This window comes from Manduca sexta, chromosome 15 (assembly GCF_014839805.1).
Source record: "Manduca sexta isolate Smith_Timp_Sample1 chromosome 15, JHU_Msex_v1.0, whole genome shotgun sequence".
Classification (NCBI taxonomy): Eukaryota; Metazoa; Arthropoda; class Insecta; order Lepidoptera; family Sphingidae; genus Manduca; species Manduca sexta.
In genome coordinates, this window is record NC_051129.1 from 9,442,669 (window position 1) to 9,451,748 (window position 9,080).

Here is a 9,080-nt window from a genome sequence, read left to right on the forward strand (position 1 = left end):
GCGCAATTTGGCCTCATTAGTATAGTTACAAATTCCTCTAGGATAAAATGTTTGGTTGTAGTCTCCATTTCCAGTTCAATAACGAAATTTCATTAATCAAGTGAAATTAATATTTTTCAGTACAATAAACCTTTGACCAGGGATTGGAATTTGTGCCGATGTGACAATGAGCCACTTTAACATCAAGTTTATCGAACCCAATATTTCTACCACAGCCTGGGGTATATTATAAGCGAAAATCTAATCTACAAAAACTATTATCTTGTCCCAAATATATGCTCAAATTAGATGCTTTAAAATACTCGGCAGTGATTTGGACGTTCATTAGTGTTCTGCGGTTTCCGCTTGTTGACTGCGAACCTTATTAAGCTTATAACACACTGTTAGCCCAGCCCGACTCGCCAGTTAGACCGTGACGAGTAAAGTACGTCGTCGACTTGGGAAGAATCAAAGCGTCGATGTGAAAATTTATTTCGTATACCACTGACTTCGATTTGCGCGCGGGGCTACTACTTAACGCAATTTTGAAATGCTAAGCAGAAAAATTAAGGAGTCTTGATTCGACAGAGTTAGTCGACGCTAGCTATAATGCCGATGTAACCTGTGGGACAAAATGTACACAAAATTATCGTGCACCGCTTCGTGCACCTCTCCTAATGAAATATATAAATAGAGTTCCCGTTGCGAATACGGACGGGGACAATTCAAGCTTGTTAATAAGCTAACAAAATGGCGGGATGGTGGGGTAAGTTGATTATGTGGGGAACGGGATTATCATGTTTTATAGGAATATTAGTTATTACTAGTTGGTGAATTAACAATTATACTAGTTGATTGCAAATAATAATACTGGTCGAAAGGCTAACTGACTTAAGCGACATTGTTTTCGAAAAATTCCAACTATTAAAAAAAAAAGAAAACATAAAAAAGTGCTGATTTGAAATATGCATGAAACTTAGTGTCGCAAAAAATTATCGCTTAAGTCAATTAGCCTTCAACCGTCGATATGTATGTAGGAACCAATTGGGCGGTTGAAACGCTAATTGTCTTAAGCGACACATAGAAAAAAAACATAGAAAAATGTGCCGTTATTAAATATATATGGAACATAGTGTCGCAAAAAAATGTCGCTTAAGTCAATTAGCATTTCAACTGTCGATATGACAACCAACTATTTCTTTTAACTGGTGAGACATTACTAATACAAAATTACGTATACAGAACTATATTCGCTTAGATTTACTGCAAACAACACTCCTTCGCAACAAACATTACTAAATTTTAAAGACAGACAGAAAAGGAAGTATGAACCGATCTTGACGCCAAATCCTGAAGAATAATCTGTACAGAACTTCGAAGATATCTAAAACAGTCCAATAAAATATAATTTATTCAAAAATGTGATTTTATACGAAAATATAATATGATTTATAAAACATCATAAGACACAAATTCGCAAAGCAATAATAAGACGCAGCTGTTAAATATTGATAATGTAATTTCGGGCGCGAATGTCCCATCTTAGTCGTCCATTTTATCACGGAGAAACACTCAATCAGTCATATTTCTGACAAGTACCAAATACAGTTCGGGGGGCCTTATTCCGTTTACGGGGTCAAATCTGTCTTTTGGCAATTACTTGCGTTCTAATTATGAATCTGACTGCCTCGATGGCATAGTTGTACTGCATAGGCGGTACGGCAGCGCTTTGAGGTGTTGGGTTCGAATCCCCGGTCGGGCAGTGATACTTGGGATTTCTGCTCAATATCAGCCCAGAGTCTATAATTTCTGCCCAATATGGCGACAGGCTCGCCCCCTATGACAATATCATGGGACTGAACACACTTGGCGAAAACTGGGTGCCCTGGTTGCTCTTCTGCATATCTCTTCGACGATAAATGCGTGATGTGTGTTTGTTTTTTCTTTTGTTCTAATCCAAGGACAGTTTTGAAAGCCATATAAGTTAAAAGGGGATTTTTGACTCTTCTACTTATACGACTAGAAAAGCTCTCCTTTGATTACAATGCCCGGGTTTCTTAGAAGGATTTCTCTTTGTAGACGGAATAGAACTCCTGTATAGACTCGGTTATTAAATAACAAACAAACGTAAGTTTATGACAAAATCTTTCCTGCTACAAAACAACACGGTCCCAACCACAGGGCGGCATAATTGTGTTGACTGCCAAGGGGTAATCATCTCTCGTCAGACGACATTCTATTGGACCCCACTTCACTTACCTTCAGGTGCAGTGGTCACTCTCCCGTGCACTTATAAATGAGTTGATTTGAGACGTCATCCCATTCTAACAGCCTATTCCTTCTAGAGTAAATGTAACCACTAAAATAAAAAAGCCGTAGAAGATGTAATTAACGTAATAGTAAGAGTTAAAGTGACTTGTGAAATAAAGAAAATTCTGGCAAATATTACACTAAACATGTAACTAAATAGCACACAAAATAGTAGAAATGAAACGTTAACATGTCAAAGTAACTCCACTACATTCCATGGTATGTTGAGTGACATCCACATAGAGTATCAAATGACTAGAGATGACCAGTCGGACTGATCTAAAATGGATATTCACACATTTTTCATTTCTTTCAGTTATGTGAGCTATTATATGTAATTCCGTCTATAATAATGAATTCTTATGTTTACGCGAATATCATACATTAAAATTAAACTATTTTTCGGATTTTATCGCGGTTTTAATTATTCTAGTTTTCTCCCGACGTTTTGAAGACTTTGCAGCCTTCATGGTCACGGTTTAAAATAATTAAAACCGCGATAAAATTCGAAAAATAGTTTAATTTTAACGTCTATAATAATATTTTTTAACAAGTATAAACTAGTAAGTTTTAATCCTCTCTTGTAATTTAATAAGTTTTATAATAAGTTCTCCAATGATCTTAATAAGTTTACGTTACAAATTCTCAACAATATACTGGAACGAAAATTGCAGCGATGCACAAGTTTGATCGGATTATTGAACAATGTACGAGGTGGTGTTAACACTTCATTTAATAAAACTTAATATAGTTTCTTGCATATCATTTTGGGTACCATTATTTATATATTTATACGTGAAAGAAAGATTTTCCTTTTTCAAGCAAGGAGTGTAAGATTTGGCATAATTAAAATTTATATGAAGATGGAAGAAGAATTTTTATTGTCAATGTCAATTTCATTGTTATATCAGTGTATTTTATTTTGATACTTGTATAGATATTTTTTTTATTATCATACTAGTCAGGCACTGGAAGGCAGTCAGACAACTTAGATAAACTGGTTGTGGTTGGTAGACGGCAAAAACCTAGAGGCCAAGCACCTACCCGATGGTCTGACATCATCAGAGAGATCATGGGAATCCCAGCCACGAATGCTCTGCAGCAGGCACAAGACCGGCTGGAGTGGAAGCAGCTCGTCAGCGCCACCACCAAGATTTACCAAAGCGGGTACTACCTTCAGTCATTAAAAAAACGACATAGAAGAAGATTATACTAGCACATCGCACTCTTAATATAATAATGACCCATTCCAAAATTGCCAATTTGTGGGAATCGTCAAACAACCAATTTCTGTTTGCGACCTTTTAGTTTTTTCCCATTTTTTTCAGGCTATAGATTTCATTATTTACCTATCTTTAATAAGCTCAATTTTATAGCAACTTAAAAAAAAAAAGGTAGCAAACAAAAAATAGTTTTCCGATGACTGCCACAAATTAACAATTTTGAAATAGGTCATTATTTTATTAAGAGTGCAACATATTTGCATAATCCATTGCTAAATACCACAAGAATAAAACAAAGCTAGATGTATAAAACGCTACAAATGAACGTCAATAGCTCTTTTCATCACGCGGCAATCGGATTGTCGGTCACACTGTGACAATACTGTGTGCTGATACGTCCAACTCCGCATTACGACGGCTGACGTTCCGCTGTCACACCGATTTGATTTACTGTTCGCGTCGATATTCACAAGGTTCGGCTGAGTATTAATGTAATCTTCTAAGAGATGTTAGAGTGGCAAGTTTTACTTTGTATTCGAAATACTAATGAAGGGGCGTAGGTTTTTTGTGTTTTGGATGCAGTAACGGGAAACAGTATTCTTATGACAAGTCAAATGCGGTCTATTTTTGAATGTATTGATAAGTTAGAAACTCTTGTTAATGGTTATACTCAATAAATAGCGACTACTGTAAACATAGTTCACAATAACACAGGCCAGTATAAATTAAAACCTACTAGCCGAATTTCAGCTACGATGGCATATTCAAACGGATATTAGCCAGGTACATAGGAGATATTATATTGTACGGAAAACACAGATGCAATCTCTGTTCCTTCACTCATATCTGAAATCTCTTTCAGAAATCAGGCGTTTGACCAACGGCCCGACGTACTTTCCAAGCAGCACATGTCGTTGGTCGTCATTGTTCACGGACTGCAATGAATGTAGCAAGTAATATATCAATCAATCAGTTTATTACGAACCAATACTAAACGTAAGCCTCCCCTAGTGGGCGCGAATCAGGTTTTGAGTAGCCTACATCATGCTACTCACCGCAAGTAAAACTAAAGTATTCATGGTGTAATATATTTTAATTCTGTGCTTAGCAAGTAAAATGTATTTGTAGTCTCTTTGTAACGTTATTTTTTTTAATATCCTGTCGCGATTTTTAGCTATCGTCTTTTTACTAAAACAGTAAAATAACAAGAATTTATGAAGAATTTGACATGGTAGGTAAAAAAAAAATGATTTAGGTTTTTTCAAAATCATTGCCCACAGCTAAAGGTACTTAACTATTTAATGTAAAAAACTATTAGTACATAATTATCTCATTTAAATTAATTTGATAGTCTAGGATAAAATAAGCTTCTAATCAGAACTCTGAACCTTTAGACAAAGCTTGAAGCTTAAGCTTACAACGTTCACTTGCTTTAAGGTCATAATTCCCTTACGTTTTAAAATAATTAATATGAGGAATTATGTATGTATCATTTAGTAAATTATTATTTTTTAATTAATTTGGACTTTTATTTTACTCACATGAGCTTTTATTTCAACTTATTTTCTCATGGAATATATATGTGGCATTATTATGTCTTACGATAGCCTAGTTGGTTGTGGAACGGTCTGCCGAGACGAATGTCCGCAGGTTAAATCCCAAGGGCACACGCCTCTGATTATTCTAAAAAATTATGTGTGTATTCTATGTAAATTATCGCTTGCTTTAACGGTGAAGGGAAACATCGTGAGGGGACCTGCATACCTGAGAAGTTCTCTATAGGAATTTCGAGGGTGTGTGAAGTCTACCAAGTATATAATACAGGGCTGATATTATTATTATATTATTATGTCTTTGGAGATCTAATTTGCAATTTATATGTTTTGTATCTTTACTGTGGTATCTGTGGGAATAAAGTGTCTGTAGTTTTTTTTTTATATACGGGCAAGGCAAAGTGATCCTACTGCACTTGATAGTAAGTGGAGTGGGCTCCAATAGAATGTCGACTGACGAGAGATGATTACCCCTCGACAATTGACACAATTATACCGGCCTGTTGGAACCGGATACACACAGACTGATGCCGGAACGTGACACTTACACAGGCCCCTATGGCGGGTTTTAACACCTTGAGTACGATAGTCTCTATCCGGGCGGATATAATATACACTACCATCAGAAATTTCTTTTTATTTACGTCTCCATATCGCATAGAGTGGCACAAATATTATATAAAACTAGTTGACCTGATAGTCGTTGTTTCGTCTTAACTATGAATTTTCAGCGCGCATTCTGTAAATCGCTGACAGTTATTTCAAACAATTGACAGTTATATAAAATTAATATTTTCGTTAGGTTTTCTTAAATTTCCAAATGTTCCGCTCAATTTTTTGAATTTTTTCTTTCTAAAGAACCTTCCCCTGACATTAAAAACACAACAAAAAAAAATGTGAAATCGGTCCAACCGTTCACACGTGATGCGATGACCGAGGGAAATAGAGATTCATTTTTATATATAAGATAAGAATATACGATCAAGACTCTTTAAAAGACTATTATTTGTATACAGATACAAATCTAAAATGTATTTAAGAAACAAATTGGTGAGTAAAAAGTGTCTTGAGCAAGTCAATCCTATATAATTATTTTGAATTGTTTCTATGAAATTCTAACTGTTTATCAAGGCGCTTTGTTAATATTCCAAGTTGTCGGATTGAGTAATCGATAAGGCTAAGTCAAATGCCACAATGTCTCTAATGATATATAAGCAAAAACTAACTTTAATTAGTTTAAGGTCACAAAAAAAATTACAAATCGTTAGCCATTAAATCAAAGTTACATTGCCTAAATCTTTATAGAATTAAAAGTAGAACGAATTTGATTTTGCTTTTGGCTGGGAATGTGTCCTTGTGGAAGTTTTAAACTTTAAATAATGATTACATATATTTTTAATTTCTTTTTATATCTATATTTTTTTACAGCTTTAAATATATTTATTTTAAATAATAAATGACGATACGAGCTTGTCGTTCGCCTGATGGTAAGCGATACGACCGCCCATAAAGTCCATTTAGTAGAAACACCATCCAACACCTTGAATTACAAAGCATTGTTTGGTATTCCATTATGCTCGCCATCGTGAGACGTGAGATGTTAAGTCTTATTATGTCCAATTATTACACTGCCTACAATGTCCTTCAAACTGGAAGACAATAGTGACTACACACTGCTGCTTAGCGACAGAAATAGAAATTGCGGTGGTACCTATCCAGGTGGACTCCCACATATGAGAGACCTGTTTATTCACATTGTATGGTCCAAAAAGTCTAATCATTATACTTCTACCAAAGTACAGTTATATTTAATAAAACAAATCAGCATTAGCATGGACAACAATTTAAATATACTCAAGTCATTAACTCTAAGCCTAACTCGAAATTCTATCAAAAAATTTAAAAACAAAAACACTATCGCAAAACATATTTCAAGCATCGACATAATAAAAAGAAAAACCCGCGACATCTATTAAAAAATAAAGTGTCATCGACGCAGACAATGGACGAATTGATTTTATAAAATCAAGATCGGCATTCGCAATAGGCTATTATGCTAAACAAAAACTTGACCCCTAAAGTTGCAAAGTCGATTGACACATTCACCTTGCCTTCCATCGGTTAATGTCTGACTTTGTTTCGCCTCATTAGGCCTGCTGAAAGCGAATCTAAAGTGTTTAAATTTATAGGCAAAATCATTTATCATTTAACTTTCATAAGTTGTTGCATCAATTTTCTATTATAATGTTGCAAATATATACGCTATAGAAAAATGAGAGAAACCTTTATTAGCAGGAACAAGTTGTATACTTCTTATCTAAATTGGTCAATATTCTATTTTGTTATACCATTTTCAATGAGTTCATAATTAAGAATGACCATTTCAATTCGATGGAGAGTGGGAAAGTACTACTAATATTATAAATGCGAAAGTTTGTGAGTATGGATGTGTGTTTGTTCCTCTTTCACGAAAAAACTACTGAACGGATTTGGATTAAACTTTACAGTGATATTGTTAATACATCAAAATAATACATGGGCTATAATTTATAATATTTTTTGTAATTTGGTCATAATATAGCGATACATATCAATTAAGTCAGAAAAAAATGTATCCCGGAAAACTCCTTTACGCGGGCGAAGCCGCGAGCATAAGCTAGCAATATACAATTCTGTTATATCATCTTTACTCATACTCTCTTATAACCCTCTTGCGGCCTATAATTGTTTACTTATCATTAGATCTATGCACATTAAGTATTAAAGAAACCCGATAAAACCAAACAAACATCTAATTCACCGGTAAGAAGGTAGAAACAATAATTTGTAAGTCTTAATTACATTAACATTCGACTTTAGAAGCGGGAAACAGCCCACGTTAATTGCTAAACAACTGCGCCCGGATTCCCGTCACGTTATGCGATAAACTAGGAACATTTAGCAGGACGCCCGTCGGTTCCTAATATGGAATTTTATTACTTACACCCATCCAATACTTCTGCAGTGAGCAGGATTGCTAGTTTGATTACATTGTTTAAAATTATATTGTAGGGATTTTACGAAGTTACAAAGTCAATAGACAGATTGAAATCTATCTATTATGACTTTGTATTGTAGTGATTTCTTTAAAATTATTGGTTGTCACGACAATAAATATTCAGTGGTATATAATATAATTTAATACAATATATCATATAATCAAGGTACCAATATGCTAGTAATAATATCTTTAGTGTCAGCCTTCTTAATCTATACTTTATCTATACTATTATATAAAGCTGAAGAGTTTGTTTGTTTGTTTGTTTGTTTGTTTGTTTGAACGCGCTAATCTCAGGAACTACCGGTCCAAACTGAAAAATTCTTTTTGCGTTGGATAGCCCTTTATTCGTAGAGTGCTATAGGCTATATATCATCACGCTATACCCAATAGGAGCGGGGCAGAAATGGCTAATCTCAGGAACTACCGGTCCAAACTGAAAAATTCTTTTTGCGTTGGATAGCCCTTTATTCGTGGAGTGCTATAGGCTATATATCATCACGCTATACCCAATAGGAGCAGGGCAGTAATGGCTAATCTCAGAAACTACCGGTCCAAACTGAAAAATTCTTTTTGCGTTGGATAGCCCTTTATTCGTGGAGTGCTATAGGCTATATATCATTACGCTATACCCAATAGGAGCGGAGCAGTAATGGCTAATCTCAGGAACTACCGGTCCAAACTAAAAAAATATTTTTGCGTTGGATAGCCCTTTGTTCGTGGAGTGCTATAGGCTATATATCATCACGCTATGACCAATAGGAGCGGAGCAGTAATGACTAATCTCAGGAACTACCGGATCGAACTGAAAAATTATTTTTGTGTTGGATAGCTCTTTATTTGTGTAGTGCTATAGGCTATATATCATCACGTTATGACCAACAGGAGCGGAGCAGTAATAGCTAATCTCAGGAACTACCGGTTCAAACTGAAAAAATATTTTTGTGTTGGATAGTTCTTTGTTCGTGGAGTACTATG